Raw genomic sequence first — 16,228 nt, forward strand, 5'->3', positions numbered from 1 at the left:
ATATAAAAGTAAAAAAAGCTGCTTAATTTCATGCTGCTTAAAGTAGTTACAGGTTACTCATTGTTCTTTCAAAGTGAGAAAACTGGGGCCCGAGTGTTGATGCTGTTTTTGAAGGGGTGGCTGCCCACAACTGGTCTCCCATGGCTGGCACTTAGTTTGTGTGGCCACAACGTTTAAAAGAAAGCAAGGCCTGCGGCTCTGAGTCCACGTGGGAGGGGCCGCACCGGGCCTGTGCTCCTCTGGCCCTGTATTCTACAGGTGTCACGTGTCACAATCACGTTGCCAGAACACGGAACTCAACCATGTTTCAGCCAACTCGAGAGCGCTAAGCAGAGATGGGAGGATACCACGAGCTCGGGTTCAGGACTCCACAGTGAAGGCGGATCTGACAGGGGTCACACCTTAAGGCCAGCGTCCTTGATTTTCAAAAGCTCAGGAGGCTTAACCTTCTGCTTCCAGGGCCCTGCACGGCCCGAGTCACAGGTCAGTCTGGCTACCGGCAAGGGGAACGCCATCACCTGCACAGTGCGCTGCCTCTCCGCACGGGAATGGCACGAACAGGGCTGCCGACCTCTTGGGAGCAGCTGCTGTGGTGACCAAACGCCTTGAAGGCGGAGGGGGGACTCACTTCAGAAGAGAAACAAGGATGGCCGAGGTCACAGGCGGCCGGACAGGCTCCTGCCCCAGTCCTACTTCAGTCTGCTTTGGTGGCCTGGGAAACGTTTGCTTGCTTTAGGCGAGAAGAAAAAGAAATGAGTTTCCCTGGGAAACATTTGATGATGGTTCAAGTACTTAAATCCCTGCCACTTATGTGGGAGATCCAGATGGAGTTCCTGGTTCTTAGCTTTGGCCTTGTCCAGCCCCAGCTGTTGTGGCCATTTGGGGAGTGAACCAGTAAATGGAAGATGTATTTCTCTCCCTTTCTCCCTCCCTCCCTCCTTCCTCTCCCCCTCTGTCACTCTGCCTATCAAATAAATAAGTAAATAAATAAATAAATCTTTAAAAAATTAGTTTCAAAATATGACTAATTCATCTAAAACAAGAGCCAACAATTTAAGAGAAATTGAATTACATATTCATTTGTGAGGCTCTGGTTACAAAAATCCCCTTTCAGAGGGCTGAGCTCATCAGAGAAGGTTTGTAGGTAGTTGGAACTGGGTCTAAAAGAGCAGACTGTGGGGAAAAGGACTGGTCCTGGTAAGAGATAAACTTAGTGATAAATAGAGAAACTAAGGATTGGGCATAGGCTTCATTTGGCAATAAGAAATCCAGGCTATCTCTTCTAGAGGTTCAGGTGGATGGACTGCAGAGGAACTGTGGGGGAATACTGGAGAGCAGGAATGAGACCATCTGATGAAGGCCTCTACACTTATTTTATTTCAAACACTGATAATTATTTTTAAAGTAGGCATACATATGATACAAATTCAAAAGTCAGAAGAAGGTAGTTTATCTCTTTTCCACCCTTGTCTTGCTACCTCTTAATTTTCTTCCTTGTATGTCTTTCAGAATTAATTTAGTCTAGAAAGTAGAAATAAATTGATGTATTTTATTCACAAATGGAAACATGAACTACATGATTTTCCCCTTTTCTCTTTCAATTAGTAATGGGAACATGTATTCTGTATCTTTACAGTCTTTTATTTTGGTAGAACCATAATGTAATTTATCTTCATTTCACATTCATGGATAATCATTGTAGAATCTTCCATTACCAGGTAATGCTGGCATGAATCTCACACGTCTGAGTCCTTGTACACAGGGATGAGGACACATGGAGGAGAAAGTCCCAAGTGCTGAAATGATGGATCAAAGTATGTGTGTATTTTACATCTTGATGTTGCTCAGTTGCCCACCAATTGTGCATATTTACACTCTTATCAAAACTATGAGGGGCTAGCACTGTGGCACAGCATGTTGAAGACCTGGCCTGCAGCACTGGCATCCGATATGGGCGAAGGTTCGAGTCCCGGATGCTCCACTTCGGAGCCAGCTCCCTGCTTGCTAAATGCCCCTGGGAAAGCATCAGAGGATGGCTCAAGTCTCCCTTGCACCCTCGTGGGAGACCTAGAAGAAGCTCCTGGCTCCCGGCTTTGGATCGGCTCAACTCCGGCCATTGTAGCCATTTGGGGAGTGAACCAGTGGGTGGAAGACCTTTCTCTCTCTCTGTCTCTACCTCTCTCTGTAACTCTATTTTTCAAATAAATAAAGTGAATCTTTAAAAAAAGTGAAAGTGCCTCTCATATTTGTTAACTTGTATTATCAAATTTATGATCTTTGTCAAATTGATAAATGAAAAATTACATCATATTTATAAATTTGTTTTAAGGTAGGCTAGTCATTTTTTGTTCTGTTTATTTGCTTTTCTGTAAGTATCTGTACCTCTCCCTTGCTCACAGATTATTAGACAAAGGATCAATTATTGGGAAAAACTCACTTATTGCTTTACAAGTGCTTTTCAATATTAAGAAAAATGAGTTATTTTTTTTTAACTTTTATTTAATGAATATAAATTTCCAAAGTACGACTTGTGGATTACAATGGCTTCCCCCCCCAACGTCCCTCCCACCCGCAACCCTCCCCTTTCCCACTCCCTCTCCCCTTCCATTCACATCAAGATTCGAAAAATGAGTTATTTTTACATGATTGCAAATAGTTTTCTGTTGTCAGTTGATATTTGTGATGAGTTTTTGTCATGAAAAATTTTTGCATTTTGTATAGTTGAATTTGTTAGTCTTTTATGGCTTTTGTGCTTTAAATCACACTTAGAATGGTTTATTTCCCCTCTCAGAAGTTATAAAAAATGGGGGCCAGCGCTGTGGCTCAGCGGGTTAATGCCCTGGCCTGAAGTGCCGGTATCTCATATGGGCGCTGGTTCAAGGCCTGGCTGCTCCACTTCCAATCCAGCTCTCTGCTATGGCCTGAGAAAGCAGTGGAAGATGGCCCAAGTCCTTGGGACCCTGCACCTGCGTGGGAGACCCAGAGGAGGCTCCTGGCTCCTGCCTTCAGATCGGCACAGCTCTGGCCATTGCGGCCAATTGGGGAGTGAACCAGCAGTTGGAAGACCTCTCTCTCTCTCTCTTTCTCTCTCTGCCTCTCCACTCTCTGTGTAACTCTGACTTTCAAAAAAAATAAATAAATCTTAAAAATAAAAGAAGTGGCTGGCGCTGCGGCTCACTAGGCTAATCCTCCACCTTGCGGCGCCGGCACACCAGGTTCTAGTCCCGGTCGGGGCGCCAGATTCTGTCCTGGTTGCCCCTCTTCCAGGCCAGCTCTCTGCTGTGGCCAGGGAGTGCAGTGGAGGATGGCCCAAGTGCTTGGGCCCTGCACCCCATGGGAGACCAGGATAAGTACCTGGCTCCTGCCATCGGATCAGCGCGGTGCGCCGGCCGCAGCGCGCCGGCCACGGTGGCCATTGGAGGGTGAACAAACGGCAAAGGAAGACCTTTCTCTCTGTCTCTCACTGTCCACTCTGCCTGTCAAAAAATAAAATAAAATAAATAAAAAAATAAAAGAAGTTATAAAAAATGTCCCAATTCTTCAGGTACTCATGGTTTCACCTTTTATGTCTAAACTTCGCCCATTAGTTAAAAGTTGCATTCAGATACATGTAGCACCCCAAGCTATTGCAGGCATTTGGGGAGTGAATCAGTGGACGGAAGATTTCTGTCTGTCTCTGCCTTTCAAATAAAATGAAAATACCTGAGTTTTATTCTTGCCAGGTTGCTGTCTGTGCAGCAGCTAGCGAGTTTCTGTACACTACCACGTGCCTGTGGCGGAGAGTGGTTTCCGGAGGTTTTCTCAGTGTCTGCTCCACCCTCCGCACGGTCCCCTGGTGCCTGTGCCTTCCTCCATGCTCTTGGTGCCATCTCAGCCATGGGCTGCTGCTGCTACACAATGCTAGCTGTTGTTGTTGGGGAGTGTGTGAGGGGGGTTCTCAGTTTTTCTGGTTCAGCAACAGGTTTTTTGTTTTTGTTTTTAATTTATTTGAAAGGTAGAGACACAGACAGATCTTCCTTCCACTTTGCACTCTCCAGATGCCTGCAACAGCTAGGGCTGTATCAGGCGTCCAAATCTCAGTCCAGGTCTCCTGTGTTGGTGGCAGGGACCTAAGAACTTGAGCCATCATTTTGTTGCCTTCCCAGGATATGTGTTGACAGGAAGCTGGAAACTGAAATGGAGTTGTGGGGAACGCAAACCCAGGCACTCTGCTGTCAGGTGCTGGCGTCCCAAGTGGGTGTCTTAACTGCTGTGCCCAACACCTGCCCTTCCTAACTAGATTGATTCAGTCTGCCATGCTAAAAGCCTAGCAAAAGGAAAGGGGTGCCGTTTCTGGGCATTAGAATATTTAACTCTGTATTTACTAACCTAAAATGGTGTCTGTCTTATCTTTCAATAAAATATATTACAAGGCATGTAAAGAAGCAAGAGAAAACACGCTAGTAAGCAATGAACAGAATCAGACTCAGATGTGGTATATATATATATATATATATATATATGAACTATTTATAATACAGGAAGTTTAAAGGAGCTATAACATAATATTAAACAGTATAATATATATGTAATTGACATCCAGGAGACAAAGAGAGAGAGTGGACAATAGAAATATTGGAAGAAAAAAATGGCCAAATTTCAAAATTAAGGACAGCTCCCAAACCAAGACAGGAGGCTCAGGGACTACAGAGCAGTGTGAACAGCTAAGACATCTAGACTTTCATATTTGAAGTGTTCAGAACCAAAGGCAAAGAGAAGGTCCTGCAGGCAGCTTGAGAACAAAAGGTAACAAACATAAAGAGGAACAAAGAGAAGGTTTGCAGCAGACTTCGCACCAAAACCTTTGTGAGCAGGCGGAGACTGGGGTAACATCTTTAAAACGTGGGAAGAAAAAACGTGTCAGCCTGGAATTTTACACCAAGAGTAAGATGTATTTCAATGATGAAAGGGAAATAAAGACTCTTTCAGGTCAATTGGGTTCCTCTTCTTCCTAAAACAGGAATTTAGCTTCCAATTGTCATTCTCTCACTGCTTCCTAGCCAACTGAACCCTTTTTAAAAAAGCCGAGGTAAGATCTACCATTTAACCGTTTTATAGTATGCAAATCAGTGGGTTTTAGTATGTTCACATCACTGGGCAACCATCACAATAATTCCAGAATATTTTTATATCTCACCCCCACAAGGAGGACACTTTAGTCATTAGGCATTCGATTCCCATTCTATTTTCCTTCCAGTCCCTGGGAACCAGTAATCTGTTTTCTGTTCCTATGGATTGTCCTATTCCGAACACTCCACATAGACAGAATCATACAATTTATGGCCTTTTGCATCTGGGTTCTTTCCTGTAGCTTAATGTATTCAAGTTTCGTCCATGCTGTGGAACCTATTGTATATGTTTCTTTTTATGGCCAAATGATATTCTTCCATGAAAACCATACATACATAGCGTACGGATAAACTACATTTCTTTAACCCACTCATGAGTTAATAGAAACTTGGGTTATTTCCACTTTTAAGCTATTGTGAATGATGTTTAAATGAACGTTCATGTACAAAGTTTTGCTTGAACTCCTGTTTTCAGTGCTCTTGGGAATATACATAAGAGTGTAATTGCTGGGTCAAATGGTAACCCCATGTTTAACTTTTTGAGGAATCAACAGTTTTCCACTGTGGCTGTACCATTTCCCATTCTGACCAGCAATATATGATGAATCCTAGTTTTTATTCAGGGATGTAACATGGCCAGTTCCTCAGGATGAACCATGACTGAGAAAAGACAAGCAAGGTATATTATATTTTCCAAAAAATTGGCCACAGTGACTTGACACGATCTTCCTGAAACTTGTCATTTCACCATTCGGTGATGGCATCTGTTTCCTCTCTCCCTGAGAGTGGGCAGACCTTTGGGACTCACTGAACAAACAGAAGATGGGGTGAATGTTCTTGTGGGACTTCCGCCATTAGGTCACAAAAGGCAACATGGTTTCTGCTTAGCTGTCTTTCTCGGGACACATGCCCTTGAATTCCTGAGTAGCCATGCAGGAAGTCCAGCAGGTCACCAGGAGCAGCTACATAGGAAGAGAGTGAGATGCTAAGGGTACCTTGCTGTAGCTTCAGCTGTTTATCTTCTCAACTCAGGCAGCAGCCGTATGAGCCACCACCAACATTGTCTTGACAGCAGCTGTGAAAACTGCCTAGCTGACCCCAGTCAATCTCCCAAACAATGATGGATATTAACAATATGCTGTGATCGTTTTTTTAAAGCCACTTATTTTGGAGGAGGGTGATTTATTAATCAGGAATAGATCATCAAAGCAATTGGTCCCCTTTGCCAGGTTCCCAATTCTAGGCTCACTTGCCTTTAGGTTTGGACAAGTGGGCCTATTTCTGACAAAGAATATATATGGGGAAATTAGCCCGGGGGACATCTAGCAAGAGTTTGCTGCTGTTTGGGACGCAACCAGGAATAAGCATGGTGTTTCTGTATCGCCTAGAGAGGTCCTACCTGGCCAGCTAACAGCTGGGCTGGCTCTGGAATGCACCGCCTTCTATTTGCTTTCCATCCCTTCGTGTCTGCCTTTCCTTCCTTCACTTCAATCTCTTACAAAGAATGAGTACAGGGCCGGTGCTGTGGCGGAACCGGTAAAGCTGCCGCTTGCAGCGCCGGCATCCCATACGGATGCCAGTTTGAGTCCCGGCTGCTCCACTTCCAATCCAGCTCTCTGCTATGGCCTGGGGATGCAGTAGAAGATGGCCCAAGTGCTTGGGCCTCTGCACCCACGTGGGAGGCCCAGAGGAATCTCCTGGCTCCTGGCTTCAGATTGGCCCAGCTCTGGTCTTTGTGGCCATTTGGGGAATGAACCAGCAGAAGGAAGACCTCTCTCTCTGCCTCTGCCTCTACCTCTCTGTAACTCTGCCTTCCAAATAATAAATAAATCTTTAAAAAAAATCGAGTAATAAGCTTTGACCAGGCTCTGTTTTCTAGTTTTGCTTAAATATTTTGTGTTAACAGTTTTAAATGAGGGGAGAGAAGGGAAGAGGACATGCTTTTAGGATATATAAGGGTTCAGTGGGTTATGCCTATGTACTAAACCTGAGAAAACTCTTGAAAATACTGGGAGAAAAGCAGCCGTGGTATAGAAGTAGGTGTTGCGTCATGGCAGGTTAAGCCTCTGCTCGGAATACGGCATTGTGCTATGGGAGTGTGAGTTCGAGCGTCAGCTGCTCCACTTCCTGCTAGTGCATCCTGGGTGGCAGCAGGTGGTGGCTCAAATGCTCTGCCTTCCAAGGAGATGAAAATTCAAAAAAAAAAAAAAAAACATATTTAAAAGATCTGCAAAAGAGCACAGAATTACTGAACTCATTTAAGCATAGTTGCTTTTCCAATTCTTTTTTTGTTGGTTTGTTTTAAGATATATTTATTTATTTGAGAGGTAAAGTTACAGACAGAAAGAGGGAGAGACAGAGAAAGAGGTCTTCCATCTGCTGGTCCACTCCCCAAATGTCCACAACGGCCGGAGCTGGGCTATTCCAAAGCCAGGAGCTTCTTCTGGGTCTCCCATGCAGTTGCAGGAGCCCAAGCACTTGGGCCATCCTCTGCTGCTTTCCCAGGCCGTAATCAGGGAGCTGGATCGGAAGTGGAGCAGCCAGGACACCTATATGGGAAGCTGGCGCTGCAGGTGGAGGCTTAGCCTACCGTGCTACAGTGCCGGCCCCTTAACCTGAATCATTTAAAAAAATGTTTGTTTATTTGAAAGGTGGAGAGACAGAAACTCAGTCCGCTGGCTCACTCCCCCAAATGCCTGAAACATGCAGGCTGAAACCCAAGTATTCCGACATGGGATGTAGGTGTCCCAAGTGTCCCAAGTGCTAGCTTAACCTTTTGCTCCACAACTGTGTTGTGGGGCATGCAGATTAAAAACACAGCGAGACTTTTGAGGTCAAATTAGGAGTCTTAGCCAGCTGGTGACTGCCCTCTCACAGAGCAAGTCCGAAGACAGCCCTAAATTGCAGTGTATTTGGGGGGATGTGGAGAGGGGGTTTAAAGGCAGAAACTGCATTTTGGTGGCCTTGGCCATTATCAAGCAAGCAAGCGGAAGCACAGAAGCCAGAAATATGCTGGTTACAGCCAGAGGAGCAGACTGATATCTATAACTTGTTTCTCTCAAAGGAACAGGCCCTGCTCTGAAGCAACCAAGCAAGATAACCTGTAACCACCCAGGCAGGCTATGTCCTGTGGGAAAACCTTAAACTTAAGGCCACCCTGTCACAACTGTAACTCTCTCCCCCATTTTTTTGGTCTTCTTCTTCTTTTCTTTTTTTTTTAATCATTTTTTGGAATTACAGACATAAAAACTGTGTGTATTTATGGGACATTATGTGATTTTTTTAAAAAAATATTTATTTGAAGGGCAGAGTTACAGAGAAAGAAAGGCAGAGAGAGAGAGAGAGAGAGAGAGAGAGAGTGCTTCCATCTTCTGGTTCATTCCCTGCAAATGGCTGCAAAGGCCAGGGCTGGGTCAGACTGGAGCCAGGAGCTGCTTCCAGGTCTCCCACATGGGTGCAGGAGCCCAAGGACTTGGGTCATCCTTCACTGCTTTCCCAGGTACATCAGCAGGGAGCTGGCTTGGAAGTGGAGCAGCTGGGTCTCGAACTAGCGCCCATATAGGATGCCAGTGCTGCAGGCAGCAACTTTACCTTCTGTGCCACAGTGCTGTCCCCAGATGTTTTGTTACATGTATACATTGTGTAATATCCAAGCAAGGTAAATATGTTTATCCTTTTAAGCATTTAAAATCTCTTTATAGTGAAAGCATCCAAATTTCCACTCTAGGTTTTTTTTTTTAAATTAGAGAAATGAATAGTGCATTAACAATGTCTGTAATCACCCTAGTGTGCAATAGAACCCCAGAACGTCTTACTCCTACCTAGTTAATCCCAGTACCCATCAGTCAACATTTCCCCATCCCTCCTTTCCACTCCCACCCCCCCAGCCTCTGGTAAACACATTAACCAGAACCTTAATGGCTTGCCACACATCTACCCCCGCCCTCCCTACTGCAATCACTTTTTTTTAAAAAAGAGTTTATTTATTTAAGAGGTAGAGGAGACAGAGAGAAAATCTTCCTCCCGCTGGTTCATACCCCAAATGGCCATAACTGCCAGAGCTGCAATGATCTGAAGCCAGGAGCCAGGAGCTTCTTCTAGGTCTCCCATTCAGGTACAGGGGCCCAAATACTTGGGCCATCTTCCACTGCTTTCCCAGGCCATAGCAGAGAGCTGGATTGGAAGAGGAGCAGCCTGGACTCGAACTGGCGTCCATATGGGATGCTGGCGCTGCAGGCAGTGGATTAACCTACTGCACTGGCCCCTCCCCAATCACTTTTGAAATGTCCAAAGGAATATCAAAAAATAAAAAATCAGGCCCAGCACTGTAGAACAGCGGGTAAAGCCACAGTCTGTGAGGCCAGCATCCCATACCACATGTCAATTCAAGTCCTAGCTGCTCTAGTTCTGCTGTAGCTCCCTCCAAACGGGCCTGGGAAAGCAGCAGATGGTGGCCCAAGTACTTCCGCCCCTGCTGTCATGTGAGAGACCAGGATGGAGTTCCTGGCTCCTGGTTTTGGCATGTCCCCACTACAGCTGCCATCATCTGGAGAGTGAACCAGTGGGTGGAAGATTCTCTCTCTCTCTCTCTCTCTCTCTGTCCCCCACCCCCTGCTCTGTCACTTTGCCTTTAAAATAAATAAAAAAAATATAAAAAAATCTATCTGTACAGGAAAAACATTTTTATTTTGTGAAATTTCATCAAACCCAGTGCAAATATGCCTAGACTGAAAGGGATATTAACTGGCTTTTAATTTCATAAATATAGAAGAAAAACTCATCTGGAAAATAAGTAGATGAAAGATTCCCAAAGAGCTCCTCTCACAAACCTGAGCTCAGAACAGACCTGCAGAGAGAAGAGACTCTGGGACAGTGCTGTGAATGGACCAATGGGCCTTGGACCCTGACACACCGCCCTGTAGTTGCTGGCTCTCAGCAGTTCTGTACAGACACCTCTGGGAAAACTAGGAATATTGCTGCAGGCTCCTCCCAGCAAAGAGCTGTGCCATGGGGTCGGTGCTGTGGCGTAGCAGGTAAAACTGCTGACTGCAGTGCCAGCACCTCATATGGGTGCCAGTTCTAGTCCCGGCTGCTCCACTTCCAATCCAGCTCTCTGCTATGGCCTGGGAAAGCAATGGAAGATGGCCCAAGTGCTTGGGCGCCTGCACCCATGTGGGAGACCCAGAAGAAGCTCTTGGCTCTTGGCTTCAGATCGGCACAGCTCTGGCTGTTGCAGCCATTTGGGGAGTGAACCAGGATGGAAGACCTCTCTCTCTCTCTCTCTCTCTCTGCTTTTCAAATAAATAATAAATATTTTTTTAACAAAGAGCTATGATTCAGTTAACTTTTTAAAAATAGATTTATTTATTTGAAAGGCAGAGTTCTGGGGGGTGGGGGTGGGGTGGGAGATATCTTCCATCTGATGGTTCACTCCCAAGATGACCACAACAGCCAAGGCTGAGCCAGGCTGAAGCCAGGAACCAGGAGCTTCACCTGGGTCTCTCATGTGGGTGGCAGGGGCCCAAACACTTGGACCATCCTCTGCTGCTTTTCCCAGGCCATTAGCAGGGACCTGGTTCAGAAGTGGAGCATCCAGGATACGAACTGGCACCCCTTGGGATGCTAACATCACAGGAGGTGGCCTTACCCACTACGTGACAGTGACAATGCTAGCCCCCTCAATTAACTACGGTGATAATGAGGGTAGTTGCAATAGATGCCTTCCAGGCTAATATATTTACTACCTGAAAATATGGTAGCAACAGCACTGAAGTTAAAGGACAGACTGAAAGAAATGTGACACAGGCATCTCACATGAGCACCGGTTCTAGTCTTGGCTGCCCTACTTTGGATCCCATTTGGGGAGTAAACCAGTGGATGGAAGATCTCTCCCTCTCTCTGGAACTCTGTCTTTCAAATAAGACTTATTTATTTACTTGAGAGGCATAGTTACAGACAGAGAGAGGTCTTCCATCTGTTGGTTCACTCCCCAAATAGCTGCAATGGCCAGAGCTGAGTTGATCTGAAGCCAGAAGCCAGGAGCTTCTTCTGTGTCTCCCATTTAGGTGCAGGAGCCCAAGAATTTGGACCATATTCTACTGCTTTCCCAGGTTATCAGCAAGGAGCTGGATGGGAAGTAGAGCAGCCAGGATTGAATTGGAGCCCATACAAGATGCTAGTGCCACAGGCAGATGGTTAACCTACTATGCCATAGTGCCAGCCCAGCAAATATTTTTTAGAAAAAGAAAAAGGGGCTGGTGTTGTGGCTCAGCAGGTTAAGCCACAGTCTGCAGTACCAGCATCCTATATGAGTCCTGGCTGCTCTGCTGCTCTACCTTTTTTTTTTTTTTTTAAAGGGAAAGGGTTTATTGGGGGAAACCCAACAGACCAGAGGGAAAGGCAAAGAAGGAAAAGAGGGAGATGGAGAGCATAAGAGAAAGACCAAGAGAGACAGAGAGACAGAGAGAGGGAGAGAGATCGATCAAGAGATGGGAGAGAAAGAGAGCTACGTGCTCAGACAGGTCCTTTTCAAACTTTGCCAGGGGACGGGTAGGGAAGTAGGAGCAGCGAATCCCATTAGGATGGGGGTGGAGCTGACACCTGTGGTTGGGCCATGTGACCACCTGGTTTCCAGCAATGGCGGTGGGGGCTAGAGCCTAGGATGGTGTTGGGGGTGTGGATCACGCCATAGATAAGACTGCACCATTTTACTAACATTCCCCCCCCCCTTTTTTTTTCTAAAGCAGGAGTTGCATGGGGATACATTGGCCCCAAAAGTCCAGGAGGGATAGAGGGGTGACAAACTGTCTTTAGAGCTACTTCCTGCTGACATGGGTGACAAGGTGCTCTCCGCTGGCATGGGGCGATGTCTCAAGCTGCTGTCTCCTGGGTGGAGAGCTGAGTAATCCCTGTAGCAGCGTTTGGTTGACCGCCTGGTTGCTGAAGGCCTTGGTTCATTCCATTATCACCTGTAAATACTTAAGCAGACTGTAGTATAACAGACAGGGTGAGAATAGCAACCAGTTATCCAAAGAGTGGCGTTAACCAAGTAGTGAGAGGATTTCATAGTGGAGAGGATGAGGGGGTTCTCTGGATCCTTGTGAAGACTGTTTGATGGATGTGGTTTAAAGCTGATCCCAGCCAAGACTGGGAGAAAGGCCACTCATCTTTTGTGGGTACAGGGGTTTGTCTGTAGAGAAATTTCTTCTGGCATTTATCCCCTCAAAATGGAAAGGCCACTTGTGGTAAGTCGCTGTGGTCTGGGGAAGGATGCGCAGATCCTAGGACCCGGGACATCACGTTCATGTCAGGGTAGCGCTCCCCACACATCCCAGGACCCGGGACATGGGTCATTGCGCTCACATCAGGGAGCCCTCCCCGCAGATCCTAGGAGTGTCTTCTATATTCACAGCCTTTCTCACCTACCTGAGTGGGAAATAAACAGCTGCCTTTTGCTCCTTAGGGAGATGGCTGGCCCTCTCTCTACTCGTTCCCTGTTTTTTTTTTTTTTTTTTTTTTTTTTTGACAGGCAGAGTGGACAGTGAGAGAGAGAGACAGAGAGAAAGGTCTTCCTTTGCCGTTGGTTCACCCTCCAATGGCCGCCGCGGTCGGCGCGCTGCGGCCGGCGCACCGCGCTGATCCGATGGCAGGAGCCAGGAGCCAGGTGCTTTTTCCTGGTCTCCCATGGGGTGCAGGGCCCAAGCGCCTGGGCCATCCTCCACTGCACTCCCTGGCCACAGCAGAGGGCTGGCCTGGAAGAGGGGCAACCGGGACAGAATCCGGCGCCCCGACCGGGACTAGAACCCGGTGTGCCGGCGCCGCTAGGCGGAGGATTAGCCTAGTGAGCCGCGGCGCCGGCTACTCGTTCCCTGTTTCTCCCAAGCAGTGTTAATTCTAAACTGGAAGAAGAACCCACCCTGGGGACTGGGGACTGGGGACTGGAGATAAGCACGGGCCGTGGGGACAGTCTATGGGCAGCAAGGCTCGGTTGGGTACCTGATATCAAGAACTTCGTGGAGAATCAGTAGGCTGGAGATTTGGAAGACCTAGTTGACTGCCGCTCACTAGGAGTGCTCATAGTCACAGAGCCTTAGCTGTACATTCAATTTATACTCAGGGCAGGCGTTTGGCCTAGCAGTGAAGCTGCTGTTTGGGATGCCCGCATCCCTTATCAGAGTACCTGGGTTCGAGTTCCAGCTCCCCTCTCAATTCCAGGTTCATTTTCATGCAATACCGTGCACGAGTCACCTACGTGGGAGACCTGGATTGAATTCCAGGTTCCTAGCTTCAGTGGGGCCAGGCTGTGGTTGTTGAGGGCTTTTGGGGAGTGATTAGGAGCTCTCTGTGTCTTTCAAATAGGTGTATAAAACATTTTTAAAAGATAACAAAATTAGCTTGCTGCGCACTGTGTTGCAAATTGCATCAGTGCCATGTAGAATTGCTTTCTGATGAGAATAACCACTTTTTTTCCCCAAAGCAGTTGCTTTCAACATTGGTGATGTGTTACTAAATAATACTGTGCCCAAATCTTCAAATGTCTAACCTGATGAAAAATAGAGGTGACTTAAGAGTATTTGTATAGTATCCGCTGTGACTCCCTTCTGCTCCACACGCACACTGCTGTGTGAGAGAGGAGCAGTTACAGCACACGTGCTGGAGATGGCGCACTCAAGTACACTGAGCACTCGAATACCATTTGTCAAGTTTCTCGGATGGAAAGGTCAACAGCGGCCCAGGTCCTGCCTGGACCGGGTGCTCTTTGGCCCAAGAACCGCCCTAGTGGAGATCATCCGTCATGACTGGGCAGGGCTTTTTTTTTGTTCAATCCAGGTCCATGACATACTCATTAGTCAACTGCTCTACCATCCAGACAGGTGTTAAACAGGCAGCCAGGAGTCAGAGTGTGTTAGCACAGGGGAAGAAGAGACAAGGTCTACCTCCTGACCAGCCGGCCTGGGCAGAAGCTGGTGCCACTGCTGGGTGGATGCTAGGCGAGCCTGGTGGGTACACGGAGTGCACAGGAGCAGGGGAGGGCTTTGAGTGAGCAGCAGCCAGCTGGCAGACCCCCCCCCCCCCCCCGCCAAGACTCAGCACAGAGGAGAGGGTGGAAGGAGCTGAGGAAGGCTGAGCATTTGGGCTCCACAGCTGAGGTGGTGGCAGTTCTGGCGGGACCTCCCATGGCAGCTCCCCAGGCCTGCTTTCTCATTGCCACAGCTGCTCTGGCCTGGCCCGGTGAACAGTGGTGAACAGGAGCAGCTGAGTGGGCAATTGGATTTTCCAGCCCTCACTCAGCTTCAGCTTATAGGGTAGCTGGCTCACCTGAGTATAAGAAGTAGGCTGTGAATATAAAAGGCCGTGAATATACTTCTCTCAAGAAAATTAAAATAAGTCCTTTAACAAGGGAAAATTAGTTTTTTAAAAGATTTATTTATTTGAAAGACAAGAGTTATAGAGAGAGGTAGAGACAGAGAGAGAGGTCTTCCATGTGGTGGCTCACTCCCCAGATGGCTGAAATGGCTGGAGCTGTGCCGATCCGGAGCCAGGAGCCTGGAGCCTGGAACTCCATCCAGGTCTTCCATGTGGGTGGCAGGGGCCCAAGGACTTGGGTCATCTTCTACTGCTTTTCCAGGCCATAGCAGAGGCTGGATTGGAAGAGGAGCAGCCGGGGCCAGAACTGGCGTCCATACGGGGTGCCGGGGCTTCAGGCCAGGGATATGCCACAGTACCAGCCCCTAAAATGTCTTTTAAAAAAAGTCCCGCCAGGCATGTCACAGATGTTAGGTTTTGCCCCTTAGACTCAAACAATCCTAGTGAACCTCTGAGATTCCCCAGGGTGCTGGGACAGAGATGCGTAGCTCCTGCCATTCAGCAGCAAGCTTTTACACACAAGCATGTTTGTTAATGCCCAAGAGCTAAAGTTTCAGGGGGTTGAATGGGAGGCCCAGAGCAGCGACAGGCAGGAGCCCACCAGGCTGGTGAGGACGCTGCGGAAGTGTAGCGGGTGCGCCTAGTGGCAGCCAGAGGCACTAGAGGGCAGCACCTGCCCACCCAATGCTCGGAGTCCTGCCAAGTCGCCACTGACCAGTGCTTTCAAAGGACAGCCCCAGTGCCTCTCAATCCTGCCCTTGCTCTTAGAATCACTGGGAAGCTTGTTAAAAACAGGACTGGCAATGTAACTTGCAGGGCCCAGTATGAAGTGAAAACATAGGCCTTTTGTTCAAAATGTAGGAAAAGAATGATATTAAAGATACTAACAGTCCGGCGCTGTGGCTCAATAGGCTAATCCTCTGCCAGCAGCGCCGGCACCCCGGGTTCTAGTCCCAGTCGGGGCGCCGGATTCTGTCCTGGTCGCTCCTCTTCCAGTCCAGCTCTCTGCTGTGGCCCGGGAAGGCAGTGGAGGATGGCCCAGGTGCTTGTGCCCTGCACCCGCATGGAGACCAGGAGAAGCACCTGGCTCCTGGCTTCGGATCAGCGCGGTGCGCCGGCCACAGCCCGCCGGCCGCAGCGGCCATTGAGGGGTGAACCAATGGAAAAAAGGAAGACCTTTCTCTCTGTCTCTCACTGTCCACTCTGCCTGTAAAAAAAAAAAAAAAAAAAAAAAAAAAAAAAGTTAAAAAAAAAAGAGATCTTCCACCGCTGGTCCACTCCCTAGATGGCTGCAATGGCTGGGGCTGTGCCAGGCCAAAGCTAGCAGCCGGGAGCTTCTTCTGGGTCTCCTACATGGGTGCAGGATCCCAAGGACTTGGGTCATCTTCTGCTGCTTTTTGCAGGCCATTAGCAGGTAGCTGGATCAGAAGTGGAGTAGCTGGGACTCAAACCTGCACCCATATGAGATGCTGGTGTGGCAGGTGGTGGCTTTTACCTGCTACTCCACAACTCAGACCCCTTCAGGGTTTTTAATCTGTAAAATGAAGCTGATAAAAGTGCTACAAATCTCATAGAATACTTGTAAGATGAAATAGGAATTTGTAAGTTAAGAGTTGAGTGCTGTGCCAGGCATAAATTGGTGGCTATAATGGCAGCTTAATGTGAGAAAACACAAACCCAGCAAGCGCCCTCACTGGAGGCCTCTTCTGGCCTCCTGGTGATCTGCCCACTTCATTCTCCATTGTCTTGCTTGG

This window comes from Oryctolagus cuniculus, chromosome 1 (genome assembly GCF_051225735.1).
Source record: "Oryctolagus cuniculus isolate XC-2025 breed Fujian yellow rabbit chromosome 1, ASM5122573v1, whole genome shotgun sequence".
In the NCBI taxonomy this organism is placed as follows: Eukaryota; Metazoa; Chordata; class Mammalia; order Lagomorpha; family Leporidae; genus Oryctolagus; species Oryctolagus cuniculus.